This window comes from Castor canadensis, chromosome 3 (assembly GCF_047511655.1).
Source record: "Castor canadensis chromosome 3, mCasCan1.hap1v2, whole genome shotgun sequence".
NCBI lineage: Eukaryota > Metazoa > Chordata > Mammalia > Rodentia > Castoridae > Castor > Castor canadensis.
Window position 1 is genome coordinate 88,816,361 of NC_133388.1, and position 19,356 is coordinate 88,835,716.

At 38.2% G+C, this 19,356-nt stretch overlaps 1 long non-coding RNA gene across 1 annotated transcript in view; it reads left to right on the top strand.

Annotated features, from left to right (window-relative positions):
* LOC141421302 (uncharacterized) overlaps positions 1–15,749 on the top strand; it is a 184,504-nt gene extending 168,755 nt beyond the window's left edge. The window contains exons 5-6 of the long non-coding RNA XR_012445908.1: positions 11,123–11,198; positions 15,556–15,749. This is a non-coding gene — a long non-coding RNA (uncharacterized lncRNA). The remainder of the gene's footprint in view (positions 1–11,122; positions 11,199–15,555) is intronic.
* Positions 15,750–19,356: the final 3,607 nt, after the last annotated feature.

Genomic DNA, 19,356 nt, shown 5'->3' on the forward strand with positions numbered 1-19,356 from the left:
GCATTATAGGGCTCTGTGGCATTAAGTCCATTAAAAGACAAACATATGGGTAAGGAACTAGACATTCCTGTAAAGTTTTAGTCACTATATTGAGTCACCAAATGTCCTGAGGAATGACCTCCCATGGGCACTGTATCATCGGTAAAGATAGCTACACGGTGATTTTGCCAAGTGATAGGATGCACCATTGGCAGTTTGGGCATGATAGTCCAATGTGCATCCCTCTGGGAAGCACCCATCTGTATTGTGATTATGACCAATGCCACCAGCAATGTGGCTGTGGGATTCCTAGCCATCCCCATGTTACTTGTTACCATTGTCATCATGTCCATTAATTCCTTGATTTGACCCCAAGTGGTAGCTTGCTTTTTTGTGTCTGTCTCGCCAGTGGCAAACTCCTTGGCCACCTCTGGTTGGTGGAATAATCAGCCTTAGTGGTTCCCTGTGCTGGGGTGAGTCTTCCAGTCTCAGCCTCCTTATTTTTGGGACCAGGGGATCCATGAGGATTGACAAACTGTGATGGTACCCACACTAAGTGTTCTACACCTTCAGGAAAAACACAAGCATCCCTTTGACCTCACATCAGGACAGAACTAGGACCATGCCATTTACCAGTCAACACATCTTTCCAAAGAACCCGAGGCCAGATAGTCAGCTCTTGCAGTTGCCAATGCGTTTCAGCAGGTGTTAAATTCTGTTCTGGGCAATTTATATACCCCTAAAAATTTAAGGGTATATAAAGCTTTATGTAATTGGTTAGCTGGGGGAAGTACCTCATCTCCCCCTTTTAATTTTTTTAATTGCATTTTGAGAGTGGCATGTGCACTTTCCCCTTGGTCTGCCCTTGAGGATTATAAGGAATGCCAGTGGTGTGATATATCTGGTAGGTCTCACAGAACACTTGAAAAGAAAATGAAATATATGCAGGGTCATTGTCAGTCTTGAGCTGTTGGAGTTTACCCATGGTGGTGAAGGCAGCCAAACAATGAGCGACGGCATACTTAGTGGCCTCACCAGCATGTGTGGAGGCATAGATATAACATGAGTAAGTGTCCACTGACACATGAGCACAGCACTGCTAGCCAAAGGAAGGTGTGAATGACATCTATCTGCCACTAGATTCTAGGCCAAAGGTCTGGAGGTTAACCCCCTCAGGCACCTGTGGCAAACATGTGACACACTGCTGGCATGATTTACTGATTTGTCAAGCCTGCTCTCTGGTAAGGTGTAATTGCCTATGAAAGGCTAAAGCATTTTGATGGTATAAAGCATGACTTAGTCAGGCAGCTTCTACAGGTGTAGCAGTTTGCCTGGGCAAGCCCAAGGCAAGCCCAGAGACTAGGTTATTTTCCCAGGAATTACTGTCAGTGAGTGGACCAGGGTGATTAGAATGTGAGTCCAAATGGCTCACAAAAGAGGGATAGAGGCGGGTTGCACCAGACTACGCAACTTAATAAAAAGGTTAAATAACTCTTAATTATTAGTATGACCAATATAAGCAGTTTCAATGCACAGTAAAACACCTACCACATAGTGGCTATCATTGTACAGATTGATAGGCTGTTGTGGAAAATTCCTGAAGACGATGACAACAGCATAAAGCTCTGCCCTTTGAGTGGAGGCAAAAACAGTATATTCAAACTTGTAGCAATCTTTGGTGTAATGGGCAGCAGTACCATGCTCAGAAGCATCAGTCAAATTTGTGACAGCCTTTGACAGAGGGGATGATGCAATAATTTTTAAAAAGACAAATACATGAAGGGAGGCAAACTGTAAGAGTTTTGAATATGGGAAAAGTTTCTCAACCTGTCCCATAAAATTAGCCAGTGCAGAGTGCTGTAAGTCTGAAAATTGCCATAACCAATGCTGTTGATCTTTTGAAAATGGGACAGCAATGTTACTGGGCTCATGTCCCAATAATTCACAACAATGAGTGTGTCCCTTAGCAATCAGCCTAGCTACCAGTTCATGATATGGTGTAAGAACCTTATCAGGAGAGTGACACAAGTGTAACCATTTCAACACCCCCTGCAATTGCCAGAGTGCTCCTGTTGGCATTGATGGACAGCATAAAATCAGTAATTGAGCAGGCTGCTGTGGTGATTCCAGCTCTAAAGCTGGGCTGTAGTAATTGCTCTCTCTACCTTAACCAATGTCTGTTGGGTGTCTTCTGTAAGTTCTCAAAGTGAGGAAGGATTAGGGTCACCCTTGAGCAGTTGAAAAAGAGGAGATAAGGTGTCAGTGGTAAGTTTTAGAGAGGGTCTGAGCCAATTGATATCTCCCAGCAAGAAGATTAGATATGAAATGAGCAGTTCACACACATCTTTGTAAGGTATATACTCAATATATATGACCAAACAGAAACCACATAAGAATACACCACAAAATACAACTGATTTTTTCTCTCACATATAAACTTATAGATGACTATTTTTCACTTTGCTTTCTTAGAATTTGCAATTTCTACAATGATGACTTCTTCAGTAATCGAAATAATGTAACTTGAATGTTTAATAGTTCAACGTCTTTCCTTGTGGGAATGTCACTAAACCAATAATCAAACAGGTATTGTGACTGAAGAGCCCATTTTTGTATGAGGCTCACCATATGAATGCCATTCAAGGAGATGAAGACAGTTCCTAAGTCACTGAGAATGAACTACAGTCTCAAGATAGGGTATGGAGGGAAGACTGCACTGTCATCCTCAGTTTGTAATGGCATACAATGTATTTAACTTCTCACATACTCAACCTCCTTTTCTTTAAGCACCCTGTTCTTTTTGTCAGCTCTATGTTAAGCATTGCCATTCATCATCTCATGTATTTCTCATAATAACCACTTTTGTATATATTATCTATACCTACATGTAGAGAAAGGGAAATAAACCATAGAGATTATTAGGAAACCACCCCAATATCACTGAATTACTAAGCGGTAGAACCCCAACACAAGGATATGGTATCAAGAATTTAGTCAGACTGCCTCCTTAAGGCAAGATGTTACCAACCTTGAAGAGTTCCAATAATAATTAAACAAAACCCCCAAGTGGTAGAGCTTTTGTCTTGCAAACAAGAAGGCCTGAGTTCAATCACCAGTACTGGAAATAAACAAAATACACATATGAAAATCATGTAGAAAAATAACTTCCCTATCTTTGCCACCCAACTAAATCCACTTCATGTATAAAATATTGGGGTATTTGAAGACAAATATATGAGATTGCAGAAAAGTCTATAAGATAAAGCTTACAAAATTCTTCTGAGATGTACTTTTCAATTTATGTAGTAGGTTTCATGGATTATAATGGATATATGTGGAGTATCAAGTGTCTTACTGATGAGAAATCAATGCAGTTCATGTTATACTGAGAGAACGGGAGGCAAGGAGTAACATGGGAAATGTTTACTACACAAGGCTCTCTACAATGGCTTATTTTCTCCATCAATGACTTACTCACACTTCTTAGGTGTTTATATAATACAGCAAAGGGCAGAACACTAGACACAATTTCACTTAGGTGAGAAAAATATCCTACCTCCTTCAGCAATGCCAAGCTTTATTTCCAAGGTACACTGCACTCCAGTCCAAATCACTCTACCTACTGTATCTGTTATGTCATGTTCATTCGCATTCACATCTCGGAGGGCAACAGATCAACAGCCAGCCAGTCTTCCTGAATCCTCTCTGGCATGATTACTGCAATGGAAATTTGCTGACTTTGGTTCAGCAGTGGTAGCTCTTCTAATGCAACTAGGCTTCCCCAAAGTTTAACACATGAACACTAGAGGACCCCAAGCTGGCCAGAGTAATTGTCTCAAAATATTTTATCTGGACACCAGGTGGCACTACTACAGCTAAGAAATACTTCCTTTCTCCACAAGTGATGTCTTGAGATTCTGATTCTCAAGGGAGGAAAATAGAGATTTAGACAAGGTTTTCATGAGCTGGTGACACTGAATAGAGGAAGTCAGAGGTATGGCATATAGATGCTTGAGGGGAGAGATTTACAGACAAGGAGTGAAGGTCCTGATATGGAAACATGCCCTAGTGTGCCAGCAATATCTTTCCCTGGAGCCCCCTATACTTGCAGCACAACATTGCAGAAGACAGTTGTTGATGCGTTCAGCATTGTTAACTGGTTACTTGATGATTTTCTAATCTACTCATCCTTGAGCAATTTGTAGCTACTTTCGTAGTCTCTCTCTCCAGGTCCCATTGAGATCCATTGCTGGTTAATAATATGACCATCATTGAGACATCAGGGCACACTGCTTTGGGACCATTCCTTCTCCATAGTCAAATCCCTGCTCTTTAGGAGCCTCTCAGTTGCCACTTTGAAGAGCACCTCTTCAAAGTTAGGGAAATTTATGTTTTATATTCCAAACATTAAAATGGGAACAATAAAATCTGTGTCATAGTGTTTCAATGAATCTGTCATACAGTTCCTCACATATAATAGGCTTAATAGAAATTAACTTCATTTTTTCTTAGTAAGTCTCACCTTTCCTTCAAGCTCCATGTCTGTGGCTCATTTTTGCTTTTCTTCTCCTCACATGGGCTCAAGTATGGAAGATGTTAGAGAATCATCCCTCTCCTTGGAGGTAGTCATTGCTTTTACAATCAGATGGTCATTTCCTCCTGACTACTTTAGTACACTTATGGTGCTGAAAGAACAGAAATGTAACACTTAAATAGCATTTTATTTTCATTTTCCTAATATTAAGTGCTTTTATGTGTTATTTGCTATGCAATACATTTCTTAAGTGTCTAAATTTTGCCATTTTATTGATTTTTTTTCTTATCTTCTTTTCATGTATTTTCTGCATTTAAGTCCATTTATGGAAATATGCGTTACAAAGTCAGCTGATTCAGCTTGTAAATATAGTCCCCGGGAATCTGAAGCAGGAAGATCACTTGTGCCCAGGGCAACATAGTGAGACCCAACCTCTAAAAAGAAACAGCAAATACAGTTTTCCAATCTCTGAATGGATTTTCTGCCTTCTTAAGAGTGTTTTTTAAAGGTGGGGCCTGACTATGTTTCCCTGTCTGGCCTTAAACATTCAACCCTTCTATACTAGCTTCCCACATACTAGGATGAGAGACATGTACCACTGTGTCTGACTTAAGAGTGATTTTCAAAACAGAAAATTAAAAATATACTTCATGTTCACAGGAAGGTAGCTTGAAAATTTTGTTTTCTTCAAGCACTTTCAAAATGCTTTTTAATTGTTCATTTGCAGTGCTGCTTTATGTGAAGTCAGGCATTATTCCTTATGTTTCTCAAGTACAGAGTATATGAACTTTCTCTCTTGGCAACATTTTGTTGATGTTCTTTTTCAGTTAAATAGGCTCTCCAAATGTGGAACGCCTTCATTTGTTTGGCTATAATTCTCCTACCAAAACTAGAGTGATGGGCTTACCAAAATTCATATTTAACTTCATGGCATCCATATTACTTTGTTCTTACCTGAGGATCTTGTTTTATAGAAAATCTAGTAAGTACAGTTTGTTATGAGCAGAGAGATTATGGGAATGGGTAAAAGAACAGGTGAACATGTGGCTAATAAAACCAGCTATAATCATGAGATCATTTGTGAAATTAGGAGCTATTATACCTATGGAAGATACAAAATCTCTTTTTTTAATCTTAGTATATATACATATACTCATATACACATACATATACATATACAATGGTTTACTCTCCTATTTTGGCTGAATGTAGCAATATCAAATATGCTAATGAGAGTTAATTTTGTATCTCGTTATATCTCAGTATTTCAGCTATAGGATATCAGTGAGAGAGTGTGACTCAGCTAGAGGAAGCATAATCATATTCCACAGGTGAAGAAATGAACTTTGCATCCTCTTTTGGGGAGAAGGATAGAATGTTTGTGGTTGAGTGAGGAATATTGCATCACATCAGCAGGAAGCATGATTGATCTATTGTCTATTTGAACTTTAAGTGGAGTTAAAGTAGGTGCATATGGATGTGAAGTTGACAAGGAGGTATGTGGTAATTTTGTACTGTTTCCACTTAACCATCTGCAAGTGTATTTCCAAGAATGTGCTTTTCTGTATTATCTGTTCTAGCCACAAAAGAAATTGTACAAGACTTGGAAGGTAGTTGTGATTCATCAAGGATTTCAAGTAGCTCTGCAGGTTCAGAGCTCTAGCACTGGAGCAGCTCACATATTAACACTCATCAATCACCACATCTTATTGCTGATTCAATTCCTCTGATTCCTATGGGGATTTCTTTGGCTTCTCATTGTTTAAGGTCAAGTATGTATGAAGCATGATGGCAAAAGACACTGCTTGTCCTCAAGGTCATCCACCAAATGAGATTGAAGGAGGTGAGGGAGACATATTTTAGTTTTATCCTTAGAGGTTCTAATGAGTCCCACTATAACCTTACAAGTGACAGTTCCTCTGTGTATCTGTCCTCATCAATCATTCCTACCCAAATGTTCATCTGGGTGACCATCAGTAATTCAGGCTCTATACCAGATGCAATCATAATACCCTTGTCTAGCTCCTCCACTGTTGTACTCTTTGCATAAAGTCAATTCTTTATAATTGATCTCTCATTCAATTATCCGGTGTGGTTCTGGTTCCCTGATTATAACTAACTAACATAAAGTCGAAGGGAAAAGGGCTGAGGAAATAATTTTCATGGCTATTCCAGAAAACTACACCAAGATGTGTATTGTGAATATCTTTAAATGAAACTGACACTTAAATTATTTTGGAGCAAATTTTTCTGACTTTATGCAACTTTACACATGCTCTTTGTGATCAATTTTGATTTCAAAATTTAAGACAGAATGTAATCAATTTCCAAATAAGATAGAGGAGATTTTTCTTAGAATTTCAACATCCAATCCTGACCACAGTTCAGCAACCACAGCTACTGCCTTCTTGTCTGGATCACAGGTGTGCATCTCAACTGGCTCCTGCACAGGAGACTTTCTCTAACTCAGTTACTGCCTGAGTTTTTGTTCAGCTTTTACTGTCACTTCCATCACTGTGTCTTCCCAGAGAGCACAGAAATATTTTGCTGAATCCTCACGCTTTAAGGCTGAAATGATGAGGCTGATGCGTTTGGCTGACTTTTGGAAACTGACAGTATAGGGACCACTCTTTGTATTCTGACTACTAGAATGCTGACTAATAAGGAAATTCATCTCTCCACTGGGAAGTTGCTTGTACCAAAAAAGATAGTATGAGCTCAGACTTGTCTCATATGAACAGTCTATGGTGACTTTTTCTCCCTCATGCCTGGACATGGCTTCCTGGCCTTGAGTCACTTTCTGGGCCACGCTGGATCCTGTGGGAACAATCAGACAACAGAGCTGATCCTCTTTGATGCAGTGAAAAAATATTGTAAGAAATAGAATTAATTTAGGACCTAAAGACATACCAAATTGCAGTCACATTTGCTTGCTTTTCTCCAATGCCCCTTCCTCCCTCAGGTCCATATGAAACACCATGTGCCTATGTACAGGGTTTCATCCTTTACATCCCAGCCATGTGTGGACCATCCTTACCAGAGAAGGTGAAGGCCATGAATGTCCACAGCAGACTGGAGAGCAGCATGTGGCACATAGCTCTCTTCACAAATGTGTCTTGTTCTTTCTCAGGCTCAGAGTCCAGTGTTTCCAAGTGTCTGACAGTGTACATATGCACCACCTGCTGTGCCCCCCAAACAGGAAATGGGGTTTTATAGTTTCACAGACTATAAACAGAGGAGAAAAATTGTGGCTCACCACAAGCTGTTATTTTGTCTACTTGTCTTTCTCTGGTACTTAAGTTAGGCAGTACTAATGGGGGGCATGAGAAGTTCCATTATTATTGAGAGCTGGAGCTGAGGGGAGCTGTATATTGTATTACTTGTCACACATTAGTCTCTCAGAGGATAATTAGGAGACTCATGTAAAGTAGAATTTATTATGAGCCATGGACTCTCCTTGTAATCTGATTATTGGTCATTAATTTAATATGCATTTGCTTTTTACCATCCACAACATTATGAAATTTAAGAAAGGGTCTTTGTCTTTCTCCATGAAAGACAGTGGTATCCAAAATAATTATAGCATTTCTTTGTTCTTCCTTACTGAGTTCTAGGGCCTATTTAAATTCAACAGTTAATAATGCTACTTCTAAATCAAATGATAAAAGGCAGTCCTTTGGACTTTCAGAAGCTAGCCACTTGTTCCTGTTTTGTGAAATATAAGCAAGAACAAACTATTGTTACTTAAAATCCAAGATTGAACTTTATTTGCAAGTTTTTTTTTTCTTTTTTGAGTACTGGTGTTTGAACTCAGCACCTCCACCAGTCCTTTTCTGTGAAGGGTTTTTTTGAGAAGTCTTGCAAACTATTTTCCTGGGCTGGCTTTGAACTGTGATCCCCCGATCTCTGCCTCCAGGGTAGCTAAGATTACAGATATGAGTCACCAGCTCCCAGCTATTTACAAGATTTTTAAGATGATAGGGACATACAGTCCTGTTGCAGCTACAAAAAAGTGTATATTTTAGATTATGGGTCCTACAATTGCTATGATATCATGTTTTCTGTTCTATTGATTTGAAGTATTCCGTCTCACTTGTTAAACACTCTTTTGGCACTTATAAGGTAACTGCATGATAAGTATACAGCTCTTTTTTGACAATCCAATAATCCACTCCTACACAATGTGATACATAAACATATTCAGGCTGCAAGCACATTGGAGCATGTCAGGACCATATGAACTTGTAGCTGAATTTGGACACCACAGTTGATTCCATAGCTTGGCTATTGTGAATAGTATTAAATAAACATTCATGTGCAGGAATTTCTATTGTATGCTGACTTCTATTCCTTTTTTTTGTATACCCAAGAATGGCATAGCAGGATCATATGGTAGTTTCATTTTTAAGTTTTATTTATATATTTTTGACCCTGCTAAGAGTTGAACTAAAGGTCTTTGTAGAGGTCTTTTACCTCATTGGTTAAATTTATAACCACAATTTTAATTCTATTATGGATTGAATTGTAATCCTGATTTTTTTCTCAGACTGTTTATTATTGCTATATTGAAGAAGCTACTGATGTTCATTTGTAAAGCAACACAGATTTAGTCTCTTCTGTTTCTAGGAGACAAAAAGTACAAAATAAGTTTTATTCAGAAAAAGTAGTTCTACTGCCTTCTGGTGGCTATGTGGAATAATATGTTTCTTGCCTTAGAGCTGGCTCTCGTTTCTTATTTCCATATCACATAACTTTTTAAAATCTGACTCTAGTGTCTCTCTCTTCTATGAATCCGGTTAGTAATGTGGCTTCACTTTGATAATCCAGGATAAACTCCCCATCTCAAGGTCTTTACATTAATTATATCTGCAAAGTCTCTTTTTTCATAAGCAATTTTGTTTATTTTCCCCTCCTCCTTCCACAATTAATGTGTTGAAGTCCTAATTTCTAGTATTTTTTAATATAAAAATACTAGATATAAGCATTGTTGGTGATGCAATTGATTACATTGAAATCATGCTGGAGTATGCTGGGCCCACAGTCCAATCTGACCAGTATCCTTATAAAAAGTATGTCATGTGAAGAAACAGGTACACACACAAAGGGAAGAGGATGGGAGAAGACACAGAGAGCACACTTCCAACTATAACCTGAGACTACCAGAGCTAACAGAATTGGGAGACAGGGTATTCTCTAGAGTGTTTGGGAACCAGGGGCATAGACATGCCAATACCTTGATTTCAGGTATCTATCTGACTTCTAGGACTGTGAGACAAGAAATATCTCTTGCTTTCAGTCATTCAATCTCCAACTACTTTCTTATGGAAGTCCTAGGAAACCAAGAGTTTTCTATAAGATGAGTTGTGGTTTGAATATGAAATTTTCCAACAGATTCATGGGTGGGATACATCACCTTTAACTGGTAGTGCTTTTTTTTGAGAGAGATGGTTCTGGAAATATTAAATTGAGGAACCTAGTTGCAAGAAGTAGGTCATTATGGGCATACCTTTGAAGGTTATACCTGGTCCCTAGCCCCTTCCTCAGTCTCTGCTTCTTGTCCCCACTTAGGTGAACAGCATCCTTTGTTATACATTTCCACCACTATGATGTTCTGCCCAGAATCAATGAAATCAAAGACTATGGACTGAACCCTCTGAAATCTTCAGCCAAAGTAAAACTTTCCTCTGTTAAAGTTGTTTTCTCAGGTATCTTTTCACCACCCAAAATTATTAATTTATAATTTAAGGTAACATGTTCACAGATTCTGAGGATTAGGACATGAACCTTTTCAGATGACATTAATCAACCTACCACTTCATTCAACTATTGTCTATTTTTTCAATTATCAATATTATTAAGTATGCATTTTTTATTTACTTCTTAAAATGCTCAGCATTTGAGTTCCACTTGTGTTCAATTGTTTTTTCCTATTTGATTTATTTCAGTACCTGTCTTTATTTTTATTGAAGTATAGATTATACAGTAAAATAAATGGTATAAAGTGTAGATTGGGGGCGAATTGTAAATTGCAGCTCTGTAAAAACAACCCCCACCAGCAAATAGGATCCTTCTTCCTTCACTCCATCAAGATCACTTGTGCCCCAACCAAACACTCCTATACACAGCTGTAATGCTGTTCTGCTTTCATTTACCTGGATTACTTTCCCTGTTTCAGAGTTTTAAAAAACTGCAATTAAATAGAATGTGCTAGTGTAGGTCTGGCAGTTTTGCTAGAAATAATGTGATCGAGGTGTATTTGTGTTATGTGTATCTGTAGTTCACTGCATTTTATAATTGGTTAATATTCTATTGAATGTGTACAACACAGTTGATTTAATATCTTGTTCATGGACTTTTTCCTCTTGTTTATTTCTACTATGAAGGAAGCTGCTATAAACATTCTCCTACAAATCTTCTCCTGATTGTTTGTTTTCATTTCTCTTGGGAAAAAGCCAAAAACTGGTTCATTGAGCCATAGTAGCTGTGTGTTTTCTTGTTGTTTGGGGTTATTTTTGGCAGTACAGGAGCTTGAACTCAGGGCCTTGCAGTTGCTAGGCAGGTGTTCTATCACTTGACACACACCTCCATTTCTTTTTTGCTTATTTTTAGATTGGGTCTCGTGTTTTTGCCAAGGGCTGGACTCAGACTGAAATTCTTCTATGACTCTTAGTAGCTTGGACCACAGGTATGCAAAACCACCCCAGACTTGTTGATTTACATGGAGTCCTCATGTACTTTTTGTCCTCGATAGCCACAAATCTTCATCCTCCCAATCTCCACCTCCCAAGTAGCTGGGATTACAGACATGTACTACCATGCCTGACCCACATGTTTGTTTTATAAGAATTTGCTTAAGGGATTTCTCTCCTTACATTCCAACCGGTAATGTTTAAATACCTTGTTGTCTCATACACTTACTTTTTATTTGAGGTAATTTTAAAATTACATAGAAGTTGAAAAGGTAGTACAGTGTTTCTGGCATATTCAGCTTTCTTCTATAACATGATACATAATTTTAGTTATATGCAATTATCCTTTCATTGTATCAAAACCAGGAAGTTGATATTGACATAATTCATTGAAGTACACACTTTATTCTGACTCATCAGTTTTACAAGTGCTCTGTGTGTGCATGTACACTTCCATGGATATTTGTTACATACATGAGTATGTAACTACCACTGCCGTCAGCACACGGAACTATTCCATCACCCTAAGAAACTGTGTAACCATCCCCAGGTACTTACTATATTTTTCTATATTTGTGTAATTTTTACATATAAAAATGTCATAAAATGGAATAATGCATTATGTAATCCTTGAGATTGACTTTGCTGAATTAGCATCAAAGCTATGGGACTTTTCCCTGGGTTCTCCCTGAACCATTGAAGGAAATAAGTAGCACTGTCGGTTTAAGTGCAGTGGAGAAGCAAGCTGTCTCCCTCTCCAGAGTCCCAGGACTCTGCTTCACCTCCTGTTCACTGCTCACCCCTATTCCCAAAGAGAACGACAGAGAAGGGAATGGTTAGAGACAATGAGTCTTTGGGGATTACATTTAATATTTTGCAATCTTTATAGAAACTCCCATCCAGGCACAACTCCCTATCTGTGCTAGGAGATATGTCCTAGCGTTTGTCTGCCTTTTGCCCATTTCCAGATCCCTCTGACTCACAGCCAAGTTTCAGCCACAGCAGGAGCAGGGCCAGGGTTTTCTGCATTACTTCTGCCAGTCAGATGCACTGAGAATTGAGTTCTTACAAGATAATGGATCCCCTTTGCTGCTTCATTGTCCAAATATTTCTACAGGCAACACAGAGTTAGTGAAGCTAATCAAGAACAAGACACAAGGATACACATGCACAGGCAGGTGTGCACATGTGCACGTTCTCACGCACCCTCCTCTGATCTGCAGAGTGGAAAGTGGAAGTGGAGATACCACCATCTCAGGACCAAGCCCAGCTCTGCTGTAGAAATGCTTCTCTGTCCACTTCCTCTCCTTCCTCTTTCTCCTTAATAATAATAAAACCTAATGTCAATTTGTCAGAATGCAGAGAAATCAATGATAGAAACCTATAGCTCTGAATTCTTTTATTATAACAGAAGAAATCTGAGTTTTGAGCCTCTAGTGACAGCTACTTTCTCCAGATTCCTGAGTGCTTCCTCTACAGACTTAAGGACAAATAGACTTTAACACACACCTAAGTGGAAGTCACTTTCTATCATTTCTATCCATCCAACTTGGAAAAATGTAGGATTTCAATGGTGTCAGAAAATGGACATGCTCCTACCCTGATACCTGAAATAAAAAGTAGTAAAGATTTAAGGGGCTACTTACTTATCACTGGTTGCAGGAATTCCTCTTATCTGGGAATTTTCCATCAGAAATACTCTCATAAATACATGTGTAAAATTGTGTATCATATACAGTGGTAAAAAAGTGGAAAATAATTGGATATTCTACAATACAAATGTCAATATATTATGGTAGATCCATATTAGGATACACTTTGAAAAAGTATAAGGTAAAAATTATATGGAAATGGACTGGAGGAGTGCTCAGGTGATAGAACACCTGACAAGCAAGTGTGAGTCCTTGAGTTCAAACCCCAGTACAGGAATAAATACATATATCTATAAATTAATAAAATTGTATTAAATATATTTGCAAGTATATATGTATACATGTATATATATGGAGGAAATTATAAACAAGAATGAGGTAGGTTATAATTTCTGAATTGCAAAACTTTCTTTTACTGAATCAAATTATAGAAATTTACAGCATAATCTTATTTGTTTTAAAAGTGTGTTTATTATGGATGTTTAAAAAAAATAAATAGAGACAGTGAAAATGTGTTCATTAAATGTTTAACAGTCATTGAGAGCTTGTCAAGAGAAAATCAAGAAGACATCACATTTTAATTCTATATTGAGATAGTTGCTTAAACATTTAAATGTTGAAATTTTACTTTGTACTTTGACTCACCATAAGAATAATATACCTAGCAGTTATTTAGGTAGTAAGTATAAAGCAGAAATAAATATTTTTGACATTTATTAGCATATATTAGTGGTACAGGAAGTTTCATTGTGACATTTCCACATATGCTTACAATGTACCTTGGTTTGATTCACCTCCACAGTTGTTTTCCCTCATTCTCCTCCCCCAATTTTAAAATAATTTCAACAGATTTTTCATTGTTCTATTTTCATACAAGTATATAAGTACATCAAACATAGTCACCCTCCTTTATCCTCCCTGCTGGTACTCACCCTGAAGAGGACCTGTTTTACATTTCTGTAAATTTCATACATGAATATATTGTTCTAAAATCAGATTAACTGCCTCTATTATTCTCTTTCCTTATTTTCCCCAACCCCCATTACTCAACAACTGTCAGTGCATTTTGTTATGCTGTCTTAATACATATATGAAATGAAAATCTTAATACAATTTACCCTTTCCAGAAATTTTTAAGATACATTTATGTCTCAAATGCATGAGCTGCAGTTATAAATTTGAGAGAATTGAGACATTCTCAGAAGAATAATGGTAAATACACGAGCTTCCCATTGGACCTTTGGCCAGAATGAAAAGTGAGATGGGAGAAAGGCCTGTGTCTAGGCTCCTCCTTCCCTGCTTTCTCTAGCCTTGCCCAAGCCTTGATTCCATCTGTCATTTGCTTTTATTCCCCTTCCTTCCTTCCTTCCTCTCTCTCTCTCTCTCTCTCTCTCTCTCTCTCTTTCTATCACTGAGTGCCTTGAGGTGAATTGTAGCTCCTAAGTTCATATGTTGAAGTCATAATGTTGTACCTCAGAATGTGATCCAATTTAGAGATAGGGTTTCTTAACAGAAGTAATCAAGGTAAAAGAGGCTATAAACATGTATACTAACCCAACATAAGAGTGGAAACTATGGGCATAGACAGGCATAGATGAAAGATGATGAGAAGAGACAAAGAGGAAAATTCCCATCTACAAGCCTAGGAGAGAGGCCTGGCACAGATTCTTCCCACCCACCCTCAGAGGGCATCAACCTTGCCAACACCTTGATTTCAGTTGTTGCCACCAGATGTGTGAGATGACAAATTTATGTTGTCAAATTCACACAACTTGTGACACTTTGTTACAGTTGCCATAAGTACACACCAAATATGTCATGGCCACTCACACTGAAACTGTGTCTTCCTCAGAAGGTACACAGGTGTGAACTGCACTCTTGACCTAAGTATGTTGGGTGAGGAATGGTGACAAGTGGAGATGTCAGGTCCCTCTGTTGATTCCTTTCACTGTCATCCTTTTTAGTCCTGAAATAGTCAATGAAAGTCTGCACGATACTCACTTTTGCTCTAGTCAAACAGACACTAAAACGTGGATGCACTGTTTAGCCTATGTGTCTGTATCTGCAATGGAGGAGATAACATAACACAAGTGCATCAGCCCAGTCATCTCTCCCACTTGGCATGATTGTGAGAAATGTCCAGGGGAGAGTCAGCCAATAGGATAGCACTTCCTGGTTGGTACATACTCCCCAGTTTAGTCTTGTCCCTGAAGAGGTTGAAATTATGAAACATGAACCATTCTCAGCCGTTGGTTCCTTTAGGAGAACATATGAGATTAAAACTCTAAAATTAAAATCTACACAATTCATGAAGAACCATTTGTTGACAATATGAGAGAATGACTATATCTTGTTGGTGATCTGACACTCCAAGGAACTCAAACAGCTCTTCTTTATATCCAAGAAAAATCCATGAAGCCTAACACAGTCATGAGAGAATGGAGACCTTTCCTTAATTGATGAGAAAGAGTGAATGAGGCTCAGATGCAGAAGATGCTGTGTGCAGAGTGACTGGGGAAAAGGTCTGTGAGCCAAGTGTCTTGAATCTATGGTTCTCTGACTTCCCAAAATGCCTCTAGGAGGGCATTTACAGTTGGCAGGTTCCAGACTAAAGCATCAAGAGGCCTGGGGTAGCACTTGTCCTTATTCTCCACAATACCTGTCCCTAACCCACCATTCACTTTTCTTGGTGTGCCTACAGATGACATACACCTGAATGAGCAAGAAGAAGAAAAAGGAGACAGAAAACCAGGCATTATAAGAGGAAAGAAGGAGTACCCTTGGAATTTTCCCTTATTCTTGAAGATTTATGATAGCTTACATAGGTTGAAAAAAATACCCTCCAATCTCCTTTTCTCTGTTACTGTGACAATTGACAAAAATAAAATAATTGAGCTTGAGGACTACACAGTCATGCCCTGTTTCTTTCTTTTATTCTGTCTTCAGTATAGATAATTCTTTGAATTATTTTATTATGATATGGAGACATTGCCATGTTTCCCTCAAGAGGACACTATGAAAAGGAAAAGATTCACTTCTAACCATGTGATTCAATTATTATGATAAAACTAACATAAATACTTTGAAGGAAGGAGCATGTGTACCTGCACAGATTCTTTCTAAAGGCAATAGACTAGAAACCAAGACTCTTGCAACCATTCATGTATGCATATGAATATATATATAAGGAAGCTCTGAACTATTGTGAAGAGCAGACTGACTCATAGACATGAACAAAGCACAGAGTATGACAGAATGAACAGTAATCTCAGCTTTGCAGCTGTGTGCAGACTTCATTCTGCACATAACAACCAGAAAAGGTTCTGGGCTCTGAATAAATTCCCCTTGGAGGAGGAAAACAGCTTCTGCCCATGTTGCAAAGCCAAGCTGCAAGGTTTTGATGCAGGTTTCAGGTGTCTGGGGAGCACTATACATCTACAGAAGTAAATGGCTTAGTTTACAGGTTTAGGGGCAGTGATATGCACAGAACTTCCCTTCTTGGATAACATGGCTTTGAGTCTGTCATTCTGCTTTTCATGCTCAATAGAATACAGTCTAAAGAGGAATCTGGGGCCTTTCCCAGAATCTTGTTTATACCAATGTAGTCCTTGAAAATAACTGGTTGTGTGACTGCAATTGAGGCTGCCACTGTCTCCCTCCAGGAGTCTCAGAATCTCAGGACTATGCTCTACTTCAACTTTTCCATGTAACCCTGCTCAAAAAAGACAATCAGAAATGACACAAATTCTTTAATTCAGCAGAAAACCTGGGAGGATCTGGGACTAAACCCCTATCCTCTCCAGGTTGGATGAAGTTGTCCCAGGTTTTCATCTCTTACTTACAGCCAAGCTGATGCCATAAGCTTATGAACACACATTGAGACACGTTCTCCATTCTGACTTCTCAGTCTTGAGACAAGTTGAAATGATTCCAAACCTTCATTTCTCACAGAAGCTACTTGTCTTAGTTCTTCTCTGATGCCTGAGACAGCCTTTCTGTTGATGGCATGCCCTCTAGTAACTTTGCTAGTCTTTGAAATCCAAGGCAATTGTGGAAGGAGGAGAATGGAGACACTGCCCCCTAGTCCTCACAAATGCATCCTACAGTGCTCGCTTCATGTCACTTGGCTGGGTGCAAGTAGCTAATGCGAGAGCAGAGATTTAGAGGATCTCAGTTCAGTTCCAGTCCAAAGCAAGTAGTTAGTAAGACCCTATCTTGAAAAACCCAACACAAAAATAGGGTTGGTGTTAGTGGCTGAAGTGATAGAGTTACTGCCTAGCAAACTTAGCAAGACTGAGGCCCTGATTTCACCTTCACTTGTCATTGTTCTTTGAATGGCCTTTAAACCTAAGATGGTACCATGGGCTGTAAAATATTTGACACAGTTGTTATGTGTAGTGGATGTTCTTTCTCTTTAAAATACACAAGAGCTTACCAGCTGAAATCTCAAGAAAGCTAGATTATTGAGCAAATATGCCGATGATGATAAGCAAGAGAGCTCACTGATAAAGGAAGCAGGACATGGCTCTGGTCTGTTGTGGACTGAGCAGAGATTAGTGACCATGATTTTACAGGGCTTCAGCTAAACTTATTGTGAATTTTTATTCAAAAGTTATTAGAAAATTCCTTCCAGACAAAGAAGAAATAGATCAGAAATAATCTTTAAACAAAATATTTACTTATTTATTTCATGACTGGTCTTTTACATTTTTGCTAAATGTTGAGAAACCTCTTTTGTGTGTCTCCCACCCTTAGTGCTTCATGCAACAGATTCTAGGCTAAATTTTTCCATATCAAATCTCTGACTTATTCCTTCATAAGATACAAATATTTTCCTTATTAAATCATTTCTCCAGAAAACTTGACTTATTTCCTCCAGTATGTTTTCACATTTTCAGTTTCTTTCACTTAAACTTGATGATGATATAGCTACAAAATTCTCACTGTATCTGGTAAGCTGGGATAATAGGATCACACCAAACACGAGGCCAGTGTGTTTGTTGAGATGCGTCTGTTGGATCTGGGAAGTGAGTGTGTTTGATGAAATTGGGTACATTGACATTGTGTGCATATAGGTTGATAATGTTATTTCCTTTTGATGTGTCCTTCTTTATCTCTTTTGATTAATGTAAGTTTTAAGTCTATTTTTTCTGTGATAAATATTGCTACCCTTGCCTGTTTTGGGTGTCTTTGGCTTGGTAAATCTTCTTCTAGCTTTTCATCCTACGCCACTGCTTATTTCTCTCAATGAGATGGGTCACCTATAAACAACAGATTGTTGGCTTTTCCTTTTTAATTCAGTTTGACAAATGGTGTGTTTTTGTGGGAGTTAAGTCCATTAACATTCAGTGTTAGTATTGATAGGTATGTGGTGATTCCTGACATTTAGTTGTTTTTGTTGTTTAAGGGTTTGATTGTGTGCAGGTGAATCAGTGTTACTCTCTGATTCCTTTTCTTCTCCTGTGATTTGGTACTGCCTGTCCTCTCGTGGTTTTGCTTGCTCTCCTTTTCTGTGTGCAGAATTCCTTGAAGTATCTTTTGTAGTGTTGGTTTGGAGGTCATATATTGTTATAGTTTCTGCTTATCATGGAAGACTTTTATTGTTCACTCTATTTTGAATGATGGTTTTCCTGGATAGAGTATCATAGGTTTGAAGTTATTTTTATTCAGTGCTCATAATATCTTACGCCATGCCCTTCTTGCTTTTAAGTTTTCCATTGAGAAATCAGCTGTGGTTTTGATGGGTTTACCTTTATATGTTATTTGTTTCTTTCTCCATTACAGCCTTCAGTATTCTCTCTCTATTCTCTTTGCTGTTGCTTTAATGATATGTCATGGTGTAGTTCTATGTTGGTCAAGTCTCTTTGTTGTCCTGGAGGCTTCCTGTACCTGAATGAGCATAACATTCTCTAGATTTGGAAAAATTTCTGTTAATATTTTATTGAATATATTATGTGTTACTTTTTCTTGCACTTCTTCTCCTTCTTCAATGCCCATGATTCTCAGGTTTGGTCTTTTGTTAGAGTCAGTGAATTCTTGCATATTCCTTGCACAGGTCTTGAGCTGTTTGAATAATAGCTATTCAGTTTTTCCTTTAGTTTCCATTTTATCTTCAAGTTCTGAGATTCTGTCTTCTACTTTTTCTAGTCTGCTGTAGTGGCCTTAAATTGTGTTTTGTATTTCTGTTTCATTCTTTTTTCTTAAGTTCTCCATATAATGGAGAGCTCTTTAATATTATCAATTTTCATCTTTAATTCATTAATTCTCTATTTTAGTGTTCTTTGTTTCACTGTGGTATTTAGAGCTCCAATGAGTTCATTTATTCCTTTCTGTTTCTTTTCTTATTCTTTATTTGTGTTGTCTTGGAAGTTATTTAGTGACTCTTGTACATTTTGGTTGGCCATGTCTAGTAACATCTCCATGAAATTCTCAGTCATTACTTGCTGGATTTCTTCTTTGAGAGTGTTCTTGTGGGCATCGTTGGGGTCCTTGGAATCATTTA